The 20,852-nt window shown below is 32.9% G+C and overlaps 1 protein-coding gene across 3 annotated transcripts in view; it reads right to left on the bottom strand.

The window, feature by feature from the left end:
• jvl (javelin-like) overlaps window positions 1-20,852 on the bottom strand; it is a 243,846-nt gene that overhangs the window by 51,901 nt on the left and 171,093 nt on the right. The gene's annotated exons all lie outside the window — the stretch shown is intronic.

Below are 20,852 nucleotides of genomic sequence, written 5' to 3'. Positions count from 1 at the left end.
TAGTTTATAAGAACTAAGCGCACAAAAATATATACGTAGATACCGACTTTATTTAATACTATTTAGAGATTTACGTTTTATCCAAACCTAATCGTATATTTTCCCACCATTTTCAATTTCAATGTCTCTGTGGCTTTGGATAGTGGGTATTTAAAATAAATGTTTAATGAGAGCGCGGGCTAATCCGGTAGGATTTCAATTTTCCACAGATGGGAATATATTCCACCGCTAGTTCGGGTTCTAGTTTCGTTCGGGGGAAAGCAGAGTACAAAAACTCAAACAAAAGAATTAAGTAACAAGCATAAAATGTAAGAGTTCAACAACTCAAAGAAAGGTATAAAGTAACAAGTATAAAATGTAAAAGTACAACAACTCACAGAAAAGTACAAAGTAACAAGTATAAAATGTAAAAGTACAACTCGAAGAAAAGTATAATTGTACGTAATATATGAGAAAAAGTATTAAATACAATAAAAATGTTACATTTTAGTCAAAATCACAATTCAATGTTGCTTTAGAGACTAACTAACAAACCATACAGCAAAAGTGTAACGATAATACAAGGTCATTTTAAAAAGATGCGAAGGCCCCTTGTAATCGAGAGATATCTATGCGGGTAGTAACAACAAAGGTACTATCCACATACTTATTGCAAAGCATTCAAGTTTTGATAATTCCATACATCATCAATGAGAAATAATCTCTTTTTGGTTGCAATATACGGTTCCATGATAACTCGACACAGTGACAATTCAACACACTTTTAAAAAGTGATATAAAGTCATTAGAAACTATTAAAAAAAAATTAACCATAACCTAACCTAACATACTTAACACAGTTAATAAAGTTTTTGTTTCATCACTTTCCGTGAGTTTATATAACTTTTTAAAGATGTGATGAATTATCATTGTGATGATTTATCCGGTTACCGCAATATACATATAGGTAAATCACCTCAGCGCCCTGTAGCAACTGTAACCACTGTAACCCAGCAACAACTGTAGCGTCCTTGAGGTGATTTTGAGGAAGATGCAAGAACAATGGAATAGACAAACGAAATTCCACAACAGCTAAAATAAAATAAATTGAAGAGAAAAAGAGCTCCGAAATGCGAAAGAGATTATTCTGGATTACTTTGTATTTATACGATAAAACCTGAGAGAGGATTATGTATGCTTTTACCGCAAAATAAAGGACTCTGAGCTGTAATAAAATACATTCTTTTTCAGAGAATAGCATCTATTATATTTAAAAATATAAAAAAAAAAAATTTAAAAATGCACATATGTTTGAAGAACGAATAAGCACTAGAGCCCTAAGACAGTCACATATAAAATCTTTTAGCATCCCAGTTTGTCAAACCTCTTATGGTCAAAGAAGTTTTAAATACAATGCTACTAAACTATTCAATTCTTTACCTACTGACATTAGAAATACGCAAACAAAAAGTTCATTTAAAAGTAAAATCATCGATTACCTCCAATAAACATATCCATTGAGTAATTTTAAATATATTGTCTTATAATACTTGAATTGTATAATTAAAAAAAAAAAAAAAATTATTTTATTTTATTATTGTGTCATGTTTCATAGTATGTTAACAACCGCTCTGTAAATTGCCATCTCAACACAGGCGTTTTCACACCTAGTGAGATGGGCAATACTTGATCACTCTGTTTATATGTAATATTAAAATAATTAAATAAAAAAAAAAAAAAAAAAAAAAAAAGGAGCCTCTGATCTAAAATTAGGATCTGAAGAAAGCGCCGTCAGAAATAACTCAATAATATGTTTGTTTTCAATGTAAATTCATTTCCAATAATATGTTTGTTTATACGGTAAATAAATGTTCAATAATACGTTTGTTTTCAATGTAAATTCATTTCCAATAATGTTGTAAGTTTCTACATATGTAAATATATATGTCATTAAGGGTTCCATGATAACTCAACACAGTGACAAAATCAACACACTTTTAAAAAGTGATATAACGTCATTAGAAAAGATGAAAAACTTTAAAATCTAACCTAACCTACTTAGCCCAGTTAATAAAGTTTTTGTTTTATCACTTTCCATGACTTTATATAACTTTTTAAAGATGTGATGAATTATCATTTTGATGAGTTATCCGGTCACCGTCATTAAGACAGTAGTTATAGGCCTTAGTCGTAATTCACTAGATGTAAGTCTTAGATATAAGTCACTAGTTTTAAGTCAGTAGTTCTAGTATTAATTATTTAATAAATATATTTGTACAGCGCCCTTGAGGTGATTTTTATAGCAAATAAAGTGTCATTTCAATGTAAATTAATTTCCAATAGGTATATTTACCTAATTATAAAATTTTAATCAATTTCAGGGAGATCATAATTTTGATTTGACAGGGATAGAAACAAGGAAAGCTAATTATAGTAATGATTATGATAAAAACAATTAAATTGAATGAAAACGAAATCGGCCAACACAAGAAGTAAGTGCTCATTGAGCTCCTTAATCATATTGCGGTACAGTAATCATGACAGTCCGTGTGAAATCGTTGGGCAAGAAAATGATTATTATTATGGCAATACTTTCTAAGAAGACAAATTATAGAAAAACACTTTTAGATTCGATTGCAAAAAATAACACTAACAACTACTGAGAGATGTAATGGCGTTTAAATAAAAAGTAAGTGTTGCTTTTAGCGATTACCCAATTAATATTGATTACCTGACTGTTACCTGATACACTTTTAAATAAATGCAATATGTTAATATTATATATAAAATTAAAATTATATTAGTCAGTCTAATGGAATCATTAGTTGGGGAAGAGGAACAAAGGTCGCCCACAAATGAGATAAAGGGTAACGAGGCAATGAAACGAAAGAGAGAGAGAGAGAGCGATGAAACAAGTAGTAAGTAAAACAATAAAATAACTTTATTGTTACATCGTGTGTCAGAATTTTCATCAAATTAACGCTAACGAGATATGTGACATGCTTCATAAAATGACATATCTCTAGGTACAACTTATTTTGTCAATCTATTTCAACGAATAATAATGAATTACAGTCACGCATGTCCGCTGGTACAATTATAATTCAATTATTTGAGGGGGGACGAAGTATTTTTCTACTATTTATGACAGAGAGACAAAAATTATCTTTGAAGGTAGGGAAATATGCGTTCGGTCTTTTTGGTTGCACAAATAGTATAAAACACCATGGATTTACGTCATATTTTATTCAACCGCAACAACGGCATAAAACATATATCTGTTAAATTAGCTCAAATAAAGAAGAGAACAAACAAAAATAATATAAATGCAGCATTTCCACAACACTCGTAAACACAATAATTATTATGAAAACAATAAAAGTTGAAAGAAACGTAACCATTGTTTGGAGTAAATAAAAATATAATTATGACTCGATTTTCTAATGTTTTTATTGTTAATTATTAATATTAAAATATTAAACTATGTGCATTCTCATTCGCTTTTGTATAGAACCACAATATTTTTGGGCATTTTTATTGTCATAACTGAGTGCTTTTACATATTATGCATACTTATTTACCGGAGTGCATTGTACCAAAATACTGTTAACCAACTATCAAAAGATTCTTCCTACGTGATTTATACTTTCTATGTAAGCGTTTGAATGAACAAATGAATCGAACAAAATGGAATAAAAAAAACTCTTGAATATTGTGTACATATTCAATTATAAAAATTTATTCTTGGCATGTGTCGTAATAGGGAGTAAAGGTCACTTGACGAACTATGCACCATGCCACCACACCAAATGTATGATTCGCAAAACCGTTGCATGCCTTAATAATTTCGAAAAGCATTATTTCATAACTGTAATTTAACAATTGTCATAATATTCCGTAAGGCCGATGGTGAAGAATCACGTACAACTTAATGATAGATAAACACTACAATTTTGGGGACGAATTTGGCGTTCGTAAAAAATATACATACATAACTATGTACATTGTCTCTCCGCGTAATAGTTACAAAATTATAAATACCTACAACTGCGTTAACTCATTCTGCCCAGTCACGTCTGATGTGTGTATTTTTGATTTCACATATAAAATAATAATATTTATGAATAGGTACAAATCCGATTTGGGATGCAACCATAAAATATGACAAATAAAGGAACCTTCAATAACCTTTTGTAATATGATCATGGAGTTATGAAGCCCGTATGAGGCATGCATGGAATGAAAAGAGAGTTGTAATCATATATCTTGATCGTAGTCCTACCTTTTAGTTCTTATGTATGTCTCTTGCAGGGAGTGTGCGTTTACTGACGTTTGATAACCATCACACCGTCGGAAATAATTCATGATCTGACGAAAGACGCCATTCTAGCACAATACACACCCGTCAGAGCCACGTGGGCAGGATAAGCCTACGACACGGAGATAATGCACGCCACCATACAGATTTACTAATGTGTTGTTTGAGATTAATGCACCGGTTACCCACGCCTGATGATCCCATGTATCTCTACCGACGTCAAAGCCTCTTCTAATTATGTATAAAGCAACTACTAGTCGGGAGCTTAAGAAACTTAAGGATTATAGGAACCCATATTGGAGGCAAAACAGACAGAGCCAGTCTACCCTCTCATGATCCAAAATCCCCGATATAGACTTTGCAATCACCATAAAACATGACAAGATGAGTAATTATTGCCCGCAGCTCAGAGGCCGATAATCCCCCTATTGAACGATTACGTTTTGAGGAAGTAATCGCACTAATTATTGCTTGAAACGTAATTACGTAAGCACAGAGCAATTCGCATAAGAGACAACAATAAAACTCTCAAATAATAAATCTTAACTGCTGAAAGTAAACTGTGCCTAGTACACTTCCTTGTAGTCAAAACGCTGAATTAATTCAGCAGCAAAAATATCTCTCTTGAGATGGAATAGATAAACTTATTATACTAAATAAATAATTGCAACAGGTCTTACGTTGACTGAACTCGCGAGGATTTTTTTTTGTGATTGCAAAATATTTCAGATATTATTATGTAATCTTCTTAGTTTACGAATAATTGTTTCAGAATATACTCTGGGGCATTCGTGTTCCACCTACGCGAAATCAGGATTATGAGAAAGGCGGAGAAGCACCCACATCCAGGATTAGATTAACTAAGAGCGTTAAACCGAAACCTTCTAGATAACAAGGCCGGGACACTGAATCAAATCAGCCTCCTAACTTGTACGAACGAGAACCTTCAAAAAACGTATTTTTTTAAAATCAACTAAACTTTCACTAAATTTCAACTAAATTTTCATAAATAAGAAAAAATTGAAAAAAAAATTAAAACGATTTTTTTTGTAAAATCCCATACAAATTTAGGAGGCTGCTTTAAATGAGTGTCCCGGCCTTTTCATCTAAGGGGTTTTGGTTAAACCCGCATGAGATGAACTAAGACAGTAAGTTGTTAAGACATTGAGGTTTTATAGGAGGTCACATTATTTAAAACTTTCATTAAAAAAACATTCATAAAATAAAAATCGATCAAAATAATTATTGTATTGAAGTCTTATTGCGTTGTTCCAAAATTGATCCAATTGGTTTTGTTGTCGCTGTCATCAATAGGCGGATAAAACGACAATGCGGCGCATTTGGACGGCTAACGCCGGGATTTATGATATATGCATTCTAAAAGCGTGTGATATTTTTCCACTATGACGAGGTGCATGCAATCTCTCTTCTAGTTTCTCAGTTCTCACCAAGGTAACCAGGTCGCTGTAGCCGATGATACGGAACATTAATCAGTATTGGAAATCGAAGCGCTGCAATCGAAATAATACGTGATGATCGAATATTCACAGTAAACGCCATCCCTTTGTATGTGGAAACCGATTGAAAACACTATTTTGTTTACAGCGGTAAAATATATTGAAATAATAATCCGAATTTGCAATATATGAAATGCATTGGTTATTTGAATTTATATACGTACGTTACGCAAATCTATCGTAATGGAATTTAAATAATATGCATGATAACAAAATGCTCGTATGAAGTATTTTCAATTTACAAAGAGAAGCCAAGTGTGAAATGAAAATTCGGAGCAGTCTGGAAATGAATTCGAAATGATTGAATAGGTACATTTTTTATCTGCACTATATAATATGTACCTACTTACTAATACAAAAACAGTAACCGCATTCACAAGCAGAACGTACATACATTCTTATTCAATACCAGTAAAGAATAAGAATTATTTTTAATTGCGAAATATTTATAATCACAAGCGCGTGTAGAGTGACATGCTCTAATAGCTACCCGTTTCGCTTATGCTTTAACTCTTAAAAACAAAACCGAAAATAGGTTTAAATTTATCATACTGATTCACCGATTTGACAACAGCACTGTTGGTTGGTGATGAAAAATGGATGGCTGGAGGAAAATGATTTTAAACATATATTATATATATTGGAAGAACGTAAGGATCGAATTCGGAAGGATATCACCGCTATACCCGTCGAGATTTGTGAAAATGCGACTGAAAACTTCAGAAATCGCCTTCATCAATGTATCGCTTCTGGGGAACTTTCTGATGTCATCTTCAGGACTTGCATAAAACGGCATGATGTACCGAATAAAATAAAATAAACCCCATTTCTCTAAGATGCACCGTTCAAAACTGAAGTGTCTCTTTTTTTCGCATCCTGAATTATAATCTATTTGTATATCAATAATGACCATTTTTGGACACCCTCGAAATTAAACAGCTTCGAACACAAGGTTGCATGATACGTGCAAATCTAAGGCTGCACTAACAGCTGTGCTTAGCTTCAGAGAGCGCAAAAATGATCAAATAACAAAGTATTATTTAAGCAACACTTTGAAATGTGTGCGAACGCATGATTTACCTTTTCAGCATATTAATAAAAGCCAAACAAACACCCAGACAAAGCAAATTACATAACAGCTTATAACGTCCGAACTCCGAACGATACCGCTTGCACAAAGCAACTAATAATGCGGTAGTCTTATTTTCACACCAGTAATCAGATTGATACGAGATAATTTTCGACAACGCAACAAATATTCTACTTGTTATCAACGACAATCGTGAAATATATCTGATTCAGCAGTTGGATAGCGACGCGACGTTGAAATATGGACGAGGCTGCGTAAAAAATAAACTTACTAAACAATACATTGGGAGCAAAAACTTCCAACAATCGCTACTCAACCGGCAATATGAGCCACTCTGATTTCGCTTTCACCGCTCCGCGGTCAGAGCTCTAGCAGTAATTATTGCTGAGGATGATTGCAGCTAATCGAACGGCTTATTACCGGAGAAGAGAACGAACAAGGCCGATAGACATCAGCTTACGTGCTCAATTTCCATACAATAATTTAATTTTGAAATTCTCTGTACGCAAAATGCATACACGAATAGTTAAATGAAACGAACCATTAGAAATTAAATTGATGCGAATCGCAGAGTAGATACCTAAGAATATCACATAGGAAAACGATCGAATCTAAATAATTTAAATGAAATTCACTGAAGGAGCAAGTGAGACTATGACCAGGCAACTAGCAGGACATTGCTACATCAAGAAACACATGCAGCTGTGGGGATTGGGAGTGTTAAGCATATAGAAATGTAGAAAATGTGAGAGAAGCATTATATCTCGTCTTAATGCTAAGACGACTCAAATAACTGGAGAAGCAGGTCGTGGAACCAAGACATCGCCATTAAATGATAATTTAGTCTCCTTCAACGGAAGCAATCTTCCGAACAGGCCTTCCATTGATATGCTTGGTGTAACTATAAGTGACCAGCTCAGGTACGGGGGCTCCATCGAAGCCAGAGTAAAGTTGGCCTCTCAGAAGCTGGGCGTACTGTACAGGGCCCGCAGATACTTTAATAGTACACAACTGCTGACCCTGTACAAATCCCAAGTGCGCCCTACTGTCGAATTTGGCAGCCATCTCTGGTCCGGAGCCCCTAAATACCTGAAAAAAAAACCCTTGACTCTGTGCAGAAACGGGCGGTCCGTTTGATAGATTCCCCAATCTTAACAAACGGACTGCAATCTTTAGAGCATAGGCGTCAGGTAGGTATGCTGTCCTTGTTCTATCGGTATTACAATGGAAGATGCTCTGAGGAACTAGCGTCATTGATCCCTTCGGCACCGGTGCGTAGTCGGGATACACGCCAAACGCGCGCCCAACATTTGTACACAGTTGACATTTGTCACATGAGAACGGGCCGCTTCTACGATTCGTTCTTAAGTTCAACAGCTCGGCTGTGGAACGAACTGCCGGCCTCTGTGTTTCCTCCCTCCTACAAGATGGGACTCTTCAAGACCCATGTTCACTCCTTCCTCTCCACAATAAGACCCTCCACACAGCATCCCCAAAGATGACATAGGCCCTGAGGGAAATTATTTTCTTCAGGGCCTCCTGTGTGGAGTTAATATTAAAAAAAAAAAATCGCCAAACACCCAATGATAAAGGTAGCAGATGGACCTTTGACCTGAATGTTTTTTTTTAAATTAAGTTTGTATGGACTGTTTACATATTGTAGATGACAGATATTGCAGACATATTGATATTGAAGACTAAATTGTTGGTAATACGATAACACATAAGCACCTACATAATAATGCCTACATCGTTTTATTTGGTATATAAGGAGACAATGTAATGACAATAACTAAAACATGAAATGAAAAACATAATTGGTTATTTGAATGCCAGAACAGGAAGCAAACATCACAAAGGATTATAATCTTGGATCATGTATTGTAAAAATAAAACAATGTCCCTCCCACCAATATCCATGAAACACGAAAATTTCATTAAATTGTTTAGTAAAACCATTAATAATAATGTACATTTATTTTTTTACGACCAGATGTGGTGAGCTTTTGAGTTATCTGCATAAGTTATGTTATTGGATATAAAATTAATAGCACGGTGATTGATTAATAGAATAATAAAATAAAATAAAAAAACCTTTTAAAGAAACATTCGCTTTCGATGTGTTTGTTGGTTACAGGCGTTATAGGTTGCAACAGTCAGGTAAGAAATCATCTATTTTTAATAATAAGCATTTTCAATCAAAGACTGTCTTACATTTAGAAACGTGTCATATTATAATGATTCAACTAGGTATATCTAGGGTTGAGATTAAGATAACGAAAAAAACTATTCCAGACGCCAAATTCTTTATTTAATGTTAAATTATTTGTATCAGAAAAAATCATCGAGTGTTCAAACTCGGAAAAGCCGGGTAGTAACTTATATTATCTTAATTAACCATCTTCTTGACTGCCCTTTGACATAAAATTATTAAATATTTTGGTGAAAATACAAGAAATTTGGAAAAATATTTAATCAATAGTGCTGTAAAATTTACGAAACTAAATATTAACAGAACAGATAAATATAAATATTACAGCGCCCTTGAGGTGTTTTTGCACAAAAACGGCGCTATACAAGTCATCCAAGTATTATTATTATTATTAACAGAAGAGAACGATAGATGAAGAATCTTTTGTCGAAAATGTTTGTACAATGAACTGCTCTAATTAAATACCCAAAAACGAATATTTCTAAAATAAACACAAATATAAAATCATATCTGAAGAATTTGTTCAATATTAATTTAACTGAATTGATTAAAAACATAGCACATATATATGTAACGAGAAGCCACAAATTATTACTCAGATTTATACCAAATATGGTACGCTTACATGGTTTGGGCATGTGGATCATGGGGTTGTATGGCCAATAAGACAATGTCACCAAGAGTTTCGTTGTAACATCTCCATGCATTGTTTATGAGAAGTGGGGTCAGGTTACAACAGAGCAATCAGCGGTATGTCTGAACATCAACTGGATAATCAGGGCAAAACCCAGGAGTCAGAAAATAATGGTCAGCCTAACGAATAATAATGATCCAAGACTAAACGCAAATCTACCTCTTCCGCTTCGATAGCGGGTCAGTCATTATCAATGAAGCATCATCGTCTAGTTCTAGTATCTAGCCGGTATTGGGTACATAGCTCCCCAGCCGACGAGATAACGGCCCATTACGGAGGAGTATACGGTTGCATCAGCGGAGCCATCCCGTGAGCTGGACGCTGAGCGGTTCACGGTAGCTGGAACCGAACTGCACCGTGTGAAAGGCGCATTGTTATGTCAGACCCATTTTGGCCGATCGCGGTTGGACAATGCGACTGCGACGGGGAAATTCTCTCGGACAAAAGAAATAGCTCAGAACTGATGAAGTTGTAATCTAGATTTCAAACGATAATAGTACACCGAGGCTGTGAAGAGGTGCATGCACTTTATGAAAAAAACGTGTAAATGTATTTCACTTTTCTATCAGAGTTATGGGCAGCTTTACAATGTGTAGTGACTGCAAGACAGACTATCAAGGTTTTTTTTTCATTTATTTAAAAAAAAATTATTGTTCTTTAAGTTTTACCTGTTAAACTACAACTAAGCAGTTTTTCAAGATTAAATGTCTATACATAATATTATTAGTAATTATAAATAAACATAATATTGTTGCTACTTATAAGATATTCAGATTATTATTATTGGCACAAATAGTCTAAAATAACACTAAATCTACATGCTAATAAATAACAACTATTGATTGATAGTGATAATTAGTATTAAGTATTTCTACTTATGAGCGATGTTTTCAGCAAATATCTGAATCTATTTGGAAATTTACATATTTCTATGTTACTTGGAAACATGTTGAACATTTTGGGCATGTTATATTCTAAGATTCGCTGTCCGTATTTATTGAATGAAGCATGCCTTCATTCTTCGTGAACCTAGTGTTGTGTTCATGTTCCAATTTATTTTTATATTCATAGTCAGATGTATGGTGAATCAATATTTTTCCCATAGTTCAACCGCAAATACGAAACAACGTAATAATGTGGGAACACTGTCCTTTTGAAATAACATCGTGATTACGTAGATAAATAGCTAGGGCCAATGAGGCACAAAATCACAAATTACCAACATGTCTAATTACGGGCTTCCAGAATGATGAATGCTTCATAAAATTAAAAATCTGGACAAACTATGGCGGATTTAAAAGAAAAACTATTTAGTAATTGTCGCATTTTGTTGTACCTAATTTGTAGCTTATTGACTTATTCTTATTATTTTATTGTATTCGAGACCAGAAAAAGAAAACTGGAGCTTTCGAAAAGTTGATCTTCGGTATCACGATTACCAAATAGATACATTCGGTATTCATAATATTCTCTTCAGCTATTTTTACTATCTCTCAACTCTTCACACTACACTGTTGGTGCAAGTAATATTATGTAAATTATCCACAAAGTTAACTTCCTCAAAGCTTATCAAACATTTCGACTTGCATTCTCCAACCAAGGTTATTCTACCTACCACCCGTAGTTCTCTAGTTGTGAACTTCATTATTACATCACTGCACGATGAGGTCAAAATGACGTAATGATGCAAGTATAAAAACATTAAATGTCAGACGATTTAAACCATTATCATATGACGTCATAATTCATGATCGTATCATATGGTCCTTCAACTTAAAACTAACTAGATTTTTTTGCTGCAAAAACTGAAGACAGTAGGTAGCACTAACTACTATAATACATGCGCAGGTTTTAATTTTTAACGATCTCATACTTTGCTATAATTAATGGCTTTGTGTAGTAGCGCTAATCGATTAACAATTAACCTAATTTCAAGAAAGAATAAAAAATATGTTAATGATTGCATCGTGCCATTAAGCCACAAAATAGTTTTTAATGATCAAAAGAACCTCACTTGGCTACTTTAATTTCTTAAATGACCCAAAATTGTGGCAAAATATTAATAAATGTAAATGCATACAATCGGAGTTTTGGACAAAAGACATTGAACTCTGGGAAAAAAACCAACAATAATGATTCTAAGAAGCCAGAAGCTGAACATTGAGAACAAACACGTTTTGGTCGAGTGCTTTTATGCATGAATCGCACCAAGAAAAATGATATCCAAGAACCGTTCGCTGCTCTTTTGGATCGAGTTACAGCATAATGAAATAAGATCTTTCACTCGAGACAATCTGTGCTGCTCGTTTCTTTTTGAAGAATTGAAATTTGATAGTAAAAATAATCAAAATATCGAATGTAACAGATATTGAGATATGTAATTATTTGGGTTCGGGTTGGGTGGATTAATAAATACTTGTAATAAAATTACTCGTAAGTTTTAAAAAACATCATGTGATATTATAGACACTATCAAAAATATAATTATATTAAAATTGATGAGTACCCACATTATATAATTATGACAAAATTGTTGAACGATTTATTGGCCATCAGAGATACAATATAAAATGGTACTAGGTAATAATGTTTCCGGTAGCAATGTTCCTTGTCAAAATGTCTCCAGTCAAAATGTTCCGAGTAATAATGTTACTTGCCAAAATGATCCCAACCTAACCGTATAATGCATTTATTTATGGTTATTGTGTTATCCATTTAAGTTATTTCCATTTTATTTGGCAGGGAATGTTTTGACCGGGGACATTTATTGATAGGAAACATTTTAACGGGGACATTTTTACAGGGAACATTAGCAGGAACATTATTACCGTCCGCGATGTCAAATACTAGAATAAAAGCACTATGGTGAGTATTCAATCTATTCAAATGCGTACAAGGAAGGTGTATCTTTAATTAATTCGTGAAAATACAACGATGATTTTAAAGAGGAAATACTTTGTAAGATGTACAAAATTGAGTATGCCCGCGTGATTTATAAACGGAAAAGGAAGCACGAATCTGGCAAAGAACATATAAAATTATCAGACTATTATTTATGAACCAAAAACCCCAAGACACATAAATTAAATTACCTCAATCATGTATTTTAATTCTTCTATTCAATTAGAGATACGTAGATAGGGTAAAAGTGGAGTAGCGCATTTGCAGAATGAAATTTTGAACAGTGGGTTTTAAATCTTAATCACTTTTAACTAGATAATGCACCTGGTATCAGAGAGATTTGATCTGATCCGATTCAAGCGAATGAACTATCAAACTAGCAGAACGCGTATCTTAACCAAAGAAAGGGGAGTCTTTAGGAAGTGATGCACCACAATGATGTTATTTCTACCACTTCCCCATTGGTAATAAGTTTGAAAGTATGACGTATGAATATGACAGTAAAAACCGTATTAACGACAATCAGTGCAATGACTCCATCGATTACCCACTCAAACTTCACATATAATCAAGGAACGAGAAAAATAATAATGATTGTGGTTTGAATATGAATACTGTGAAGCTAAGAACTTCGTTAAGCGGTAATAATTGTATAATTGTATGTCAATCGTGTCGTTATCTTTTCATATGTAAACAGGTTGTATTGAATTCGTTGCAATAAAGATAAATAACCGAGAAAACTGTCAGAAAATTGAGAGCATAAAATAAAAATAATTTTAACGTTTATGAAGTGTTGATTGACTATCTGCCCATTCGTGGTATTCAATAATGAAGATTTGCGAAATAAGGATTCATAAACTATCTTGGGCGTATATCTTATTTATGGATCTTTGAGTCGCGCAATCATTTCATAAAGAGAAATAAAGAGACACGATAAATCGAGATACAAGATGATAAATCAGCATCGTTTTTTGATGAATTATTTTTTTTAAATATTGACGTAACAAAAAAATAGTAGGAATTATCGTAACATTGAGTAATTAACTAACTATCATGCTCATGAAGTCAATTCTTCAGAATAACAACAACAAAAAAGCGTCGCATTTCATCTGGTTTAGATGGAGCAGCAAGACTGCCATTTTCTTGAAATAATTGCATGTTCGTAAAAACCGGTTACATTGTGGATTGTCCCGATTAGATAAAATTAAATAAATTCTTTGCTTTAACTACAAAATTCATTTGAAATGTCGCCAAGTTTAGGAAGAACTCGACCTTCGTCGGGACAAAAGTTAAACAAAAAATAATGATGGACACAAGGCGAATGGGGTAGCTAAGAGTTAGGGTATAAGAATAAATAGGGTGATTCAATTAGTAATAGCTTTTTTCTGTTATTATTGTAACTTGGTTACCCATCCAAGAACACAAGTGGATCTAAGCCATCGCAGGAACTGGAGTGGATCGCATGACTTTTTAACCCAATATCCCGTATGGTCAGCAGTCACTAGGGTACACAATATGTAATATGGACGCAATGGAATAATGATTATACTGTTTGTGTACGGTTGTTTTGTTCCCGTTGCGCTATTCTAATGTGGCCACAATGAATAATTCAATTATTCAACAGCGAAATAATTGTAACAGCTATGAAATTCAGCCGAGTTTTTGGGGCACATAAGACCGACCAATGTTCAAAATAATAATGGCCGTTTTCTATCCGAATCAAAATATGTATGAGGCTTTCATGTAAAGGTGGTGCATCATATTGAATTCGGCGGTAATAATGAAGGCAGATGTCAAATTAAATGAGACTCAGGCATTACTTAATAATAGACATACGTAATGTTGCTCATTATTGAACAATGCGCTTATTTAAATGCTAATGGCGAAATCCATAATTGGCTTGAAAGTAACCAGGGTGGAGCAAACAACCGATTTCAAAAAATTATTAATATAAAACTTTCTTGTAAGTGCGTAATACAAAATTATCTAAGGAAATAATGGGAGGAAGTACACAAATGACATAAAATCCCGGAAAATTATACACTAAAAAAAACTTTAACAGTGGTATAAATTAAGTCGATAATTATCATTTAATTAAAAATAATTTTGTAATTTTTAAACACTTTTTTCGTTTCGTTTTCATGATTTTGGTGGAAATATTAGTACCTAATTATGTAAATGTGATATTGCTTGCCAAATGTTGGATATTGATACAAATGATAGGAAATTTGAAGAAGAAAACTAGAAGTGCCTTCCACATATAAGCCTGAATGGAAACAAATGTGCCACTAACATAGTTTATTTTGGTTCTAGACCATTTAGCACGCGGTCTGTCTCTCTTACACTTGCCTGAAATTGTATATCGCCATTTCATTTAAATTTCGTAATCACGGTAAAAACACAGTTTTGTATGAAAATGTGGACCCAAATTGGGCTTATATTTGGATCACGAAACACACCCACAAGGCACTTCTTGTTTCACTCTTTATGATGTGTCTATGAAATATGATTTAAGTCTTCAGAATAATTGATTTCAACCATTTGTAAGGAATACAATGTGCATAACGAAACGTATATTATGTTTCATGGAGATGATGACGCAGTGTTTATACCTACACATAAGTAATTTATCATTTCTTTGAGGTACAAATATCATAAAATGGCAGTAAAATTATGATATTATTGGGCTAACCAATCAAAAATTTGATAGACACCTTTGTCAGAGAGATATACCTACACATTTCAAATGATTTACTATTGTCATAAAAACCTTCCATGTCTTTGGAAACAAATATTAGTAAAGAATGTAGGCGGATTAGTTATGGGGGATCACAGCTTTACAAATGCTGAAACATCTATAAATAATTTCGACTCCCACTGCATCCAAATAGAAAATTGTCAGAGGATGCATTTAAAAGTGAACGACCTTAGATTATACGTGCACAGAAAGATGCTCTTATAATTTTCCCACATGACATGAGTCATCCCATACGCGACAAATCCAGTCAGTGCAATGCAATGGTGTGTTGCACGTTGCACCTAATGCAATGATTAATTATGCCATTTACAGTTAAACTCACTATGGAGTGTAGTGACGACATATTCAATGCGCGGGGCCAATTCAATATTTAATGTAATAATTAATTTAAGGAATTGGATACAAGTTGAGCGGAATTTTCGTAATTATTTGGGACAGTAGATTATTAACCGATGGTGTTCTAAAGTTTATTTCCAGAATAAATTTATAGAATTGGATACAAGTTGTAGCGGAATTTTCGTAATTATTTGGGACAGTGGATTATTAACCGATGGTGTTCCAAAGTTTATTTCCAGAATAAATTTATGGAATTGGATACAAGTTGTAGAGGAATTTTCGTAATTATTTGGGACAGTGGATTATTAACCGATGGTGTTCTAAAGTTTATTTCCAGAATAAATTTATGGAATTGGATACAAGTAGAAGAGGAATTTTCGTAATTATTTGGGACAGTGGATTATTAACCGATGGTGTTCTAAAGTTTATTTCCAGAATAAATTTATGGAATTGGATACAAGTTGAAGAGAAATTTTCGTAATTATTTGGGACAGTAGATTATTAACCGATGGTGTTCTAAAGTTTATTTCCAGATGTGAAAAACATAAGGGGACCGAAAAGCTCGAAAACATCGGTGTAACCAACATGATTGAACGAATTTTTCGCTCAGCGCTACACAAAGTTATCCCATTTTCAATGGATTAATCTCAAAAGGAAGCGTTGAATTGACAATGTGGTATCCGCATAGTTTATTTTCGTAAAATTGACAGTGGAGAATAAATATATATAATAAAAACACATAAATTTGTAAAATAAAACAATTATTTTGTTTAAAACCACGATTTTTTATTAATTTATTGACTTAACTTATTTGGCTCAAACATCATCAGGGTGCAGATTAATACTTAACAAGAAATACAAAGTGTGTGTTCATATATAAAAAGACAAATGTAAAGGGAGACGACAACGAGTAGAATAAATTTAATAGTTTTATTTTATTAAATATGTCAAACCACAAAGTGATTGCTTTCTAGAATAACATAAATTTGTTATCAACCACTTTAATTTTATTTACACTATCGGTTTCGGAAGAACCCTTCCTTTGCCAGGATAATATTAAAAACTGTTTAGTAGAGTGTAAATAAAATTAAAGTGGTCAATAACAAATTTATGTGTTTTTATTGTAAATTATGAGGGGCCACAAAGTTTAAGTTTTTTACAAATACGAAATAAATATAACTTTATTCGTAGATTAACTGCAGACAAAAAAATAAATCAACGTTGATTATTTACTACCTACTTTCAATGAAATGCAAAAAAGTATACGGTTTCATTAAACTAACAAATAAATCTTACAAAATCGGACTTTCGAAATCGATTAGCGGTATTTCACTGCCGAAATAACAGTATTATGAAGCTTATAAATTAGCAACGAAGATAACATTTATCTTTGGCTTAGTGAAGTGACAGATTTATTCAGACCCTTCGTAAGACAAACAAATCCTTGATCAATATTATTCGATCCGGAAAGGAGAAACGAACAGCATGGTTGAACCCGTTAAATTAATGGTGTTGATTCAGGAGCCCCTTTCTGTTATATTATTTACGGTTGTAGGAAAAACATGTATTCTTTATGTTGTTCTTTATTCTTGTTCTACCTACCCATAGCTAGGTAAAGGCCTTATTTATCTAAATTTGTTAGAAGCATCACATTATGTTTATTCACGTGAGTGGATGTAAATACGAGGGGATAAAACAAAACTTCCCTTCACAGATAAAAAAAATAACGGAACTTTCCAAAATTTTATAAATATTTTATCAGTATTTTCTTATCGAACAGTTAACTAACAGTATGGCATCTTATCTTATTTTTTGACAATAATATTGTTTTGTTTGTATTTGTTTGTTCAAGTATTTGTTTGTCTTCAAAAGCTCTATAGCTCACGGTGAAAATAACTTTGCAAGCTGAAAATGGTTGTAAAATAGAGCTCGAAAAAAACAGACATTAAATTTGTGACAATTTCACGAACGTTGAGGTTTTGACTGCTTAAGAAAACAGATTTTATTTAGATGCCATTATGTCTTTAAAACGGAATTCATTTAGATGTCATTATGTCTTCAAAACAGATTTCATTTAGATGTCATTATGTCTGTAAAACAGATTTCATTTCGTTGTCATTATGTCTTTAAAACAGATTTTATTTAGATGTCATTATGTCTTTAAAACTGATTTCATTTAAATCTCATTATGTCTTTAAAACAGATTTCATTTAGATGTCATTATGTCTTTAAAACAGATTTTATTTTACGAAAAGTGTACAAAAAATAAGAATACTATAAATTATTGTTTAATTTTTTTAAACAAAATTTACGAAGGTAAAAATCTGACACGACGGAGCGGAGCATACAGCAAAATATAAACATAATGACACTGAACAAAAAAATGGTAATTATCTTTAGACATTCGAATACAAGGCTGACTTATTCTTGGTAAAAATTTTAATAGTTGTAAGGCCATTCGGCATCCGCTGCTTAAAATACTACACCGCTTAGATTTATATTATACCCACTGAACTGATAATCCCTAGAAGTGTGATCTATACCGATCGGAAAGAATTGTCGATTTGAAAATATGTCATCGATTTCATAAGAAGTAAGGAAAAATTGAGCTGACTTTGGGAATACGGATATTCTCACAACACAGTTCTTTTGGTTTATCTCTTCCATGGTTCTTGGTTACACATATTAATTAAAAATGTCTTGGAAATAATTAAAGTGACCCATCATCATCATCACTTTTGGCTCTACAACCCCTGGTGGGTCTTGGCCTCCTCAAGAGTCTTCCTCCACTCATCTCGGTCCCGCGCCAGCTCTCTCCAGTTTCGAAGCTCCAAGGACTATAGTGACTAAATGATGAAATAATGAAAAAAAAAAAAAACTAAATAATGACTACTACTATAGTGACCCATACTTAGCCAAATTAAAAATTTATTATTAATATTTTAATCAGCTAGTAATTATGTATTACCCATAATACCATGTGCCGAAGTACTACAAACTTTAAAGCAAGGTAAGCTAGTTTAATGTATACCTAGATAGTAAGAGACAGGGTGTATAGGGATTTTACATCTCCCGAAAATAATGACAACATTATTTTTACCCACATTCTCGTGAGGCTGGTATCATTGTAAACCTGCGCGCGATACCTCGCGCGGCAAAGAATTCACTCTGTCTCCAGCAGTCTAGCCGTCGGTTAAGCCCTAAATCTCCTCTAGCGTACGCGATCTGTTTCGTTCATAAAATTATTGTAAACTCACGGTTTTGTTAAAATAAAAACTAAATTGGAAATATCCAAATTTTCATTATTACACACCGAGAGTAATCACGCAACCTTGGATTCTGCGGATTGGAGAACCACAGAATCATTAACCCTTAAATGCATGATTTATTAATTTTTCTGGAAAAAAATATATTTTGTAGATATTTACATGCATATGCAAGGAAATATAAAGAATTTTATTTTTTTTTGTAATTTTTCAATGATATTTGATTAAAAAAAAATTGTTGCAGATTTACAACACCATGTATTTAATAGAAATTAATATGAACAATTTACGTATGAAAAAAAAATAAAAAACCTAAAAAAATTTCTCAAAAGTAATAAGTGTAGGTACCAGAAAAATACGAGTTATTACATATAAGTATTGTATTATTGTATCTATTTACCTAAGAAAATCAAAACAATAACAGCAAAACAAAACTGTAATTCTAACCTCCGACCAATTTTCGAGAATCTTCACTTTGTTAGAGAAAAAGTGACATTTGACATTCGCGAAAGAAAAAAAAGGTGATGCCACTCGATAAAATATATTACCGTGAACTTGATAATTCAAAAACGGCATGCATTAAGTATACACCAAAGAGTTAAAGGTTATTTGAACGGTATGTTGCAGTTTTGCAACAGTATGCATTTAAGGGTTAAGCCAACAACCCATTTAAATTGGCGATAGTAACAATCCTCCAAACATATTTACTAGTGAATATTATATATATAGTGCGATGGTTTCACCCATAGCTATGTGGTAATTATTTCATAATCGCATAGCGAATTCTGCTACCTACAACACCTGTCAACGCATGCCTAACAAAATCATAACAGTTAATAAAATAAGCAAAAGAATCTGAATTTGGTTAGAACCGATTTTATCTAAGGCATTTTTGGACCGGTTATAAACGGAAATTAATGCAAGTCATGAAAACGGATTTATGTGCAATAAAAACTTTAAAATTATGCATATTTCGCTCTAGAAAATTTGAAATATGTACTATAAATAGAGTTGGTTAATTATTTTTTTAATAACCAAAAGAAATTTAAGACATAATTTTTATCTATGGTCGACGAGTATTAATTTGTATGCCGAAAACGACCACTTGACGTCAACAATATTTGAACAGCCTTCTAGTAAATTACTGCATGATCTAAATAAGCAGTTTTCAATTTCAAGTATTGTTTTTGAAACATGAGGATTACATTATTGAACAAACTTACTTGATTCGATTCGATGATTCATAAATGCACACCGCTGATAGCTCCATTGTAATTTCTAAATTTTCGCTCAAGGCGATGCCATACGTAGTAATGCAAAATCATGTGTTTTTAGTTTGAAAATTTGGTCGCCTAGAAATGTTTAGTGCGAGTAGAATACATCTTGGCTTTTGAAATAATTGAGTATTTTTTAGATAAGTCTTTTTATAAGCCCAGAAAAAAATAATATATTAGGCCTATGAAAACTGCTTTAAGGTTCAAAATCTCCGACTTATGAACCCATTTTCGGTTGTGATTTTATTGTATAATGTGGCAAATTAAGTTATTTATAAAATGATCAAAAAAAAAAAATATTTATGCCTGAACATCCACAAAATAAAATAAAAGGCACTTTTTGGCCATGTTTTTTTCTTGCATAAATCAAAACAGGCGGATGGTATGAAGCGGGAATTTAAACCTTATCGCCTTCTACGTAACGGTTGTTATTGATAGCGGCTCAATTTAAAATATTACACGACTTAGTGCATCCCTTAAAAGACTGATGTAACAGAAATATAGGTA

Source organism: Hesperophylax consimilis, chromosome 9, assembly GCF_061612785.1.
Source record: "Hesperophylax consimilis isolate HC1 chromosome 9, BYU_Hcon_1.0, whole genome shotgun sequence".
Classification (NCBI taxonomy): domain Eukaryota; kingdom Metazoa; phylum Arthropoda; class Insecta; order Trichoptera; family Limnephilidae; genus Hesperophylax; species Hesperophylax consimilis.
The sequence above is the reverse complement of the archived record's forward strand: the minus strand, read 5'-3'. Positions and strand labels throughout refer to the sequence as shown.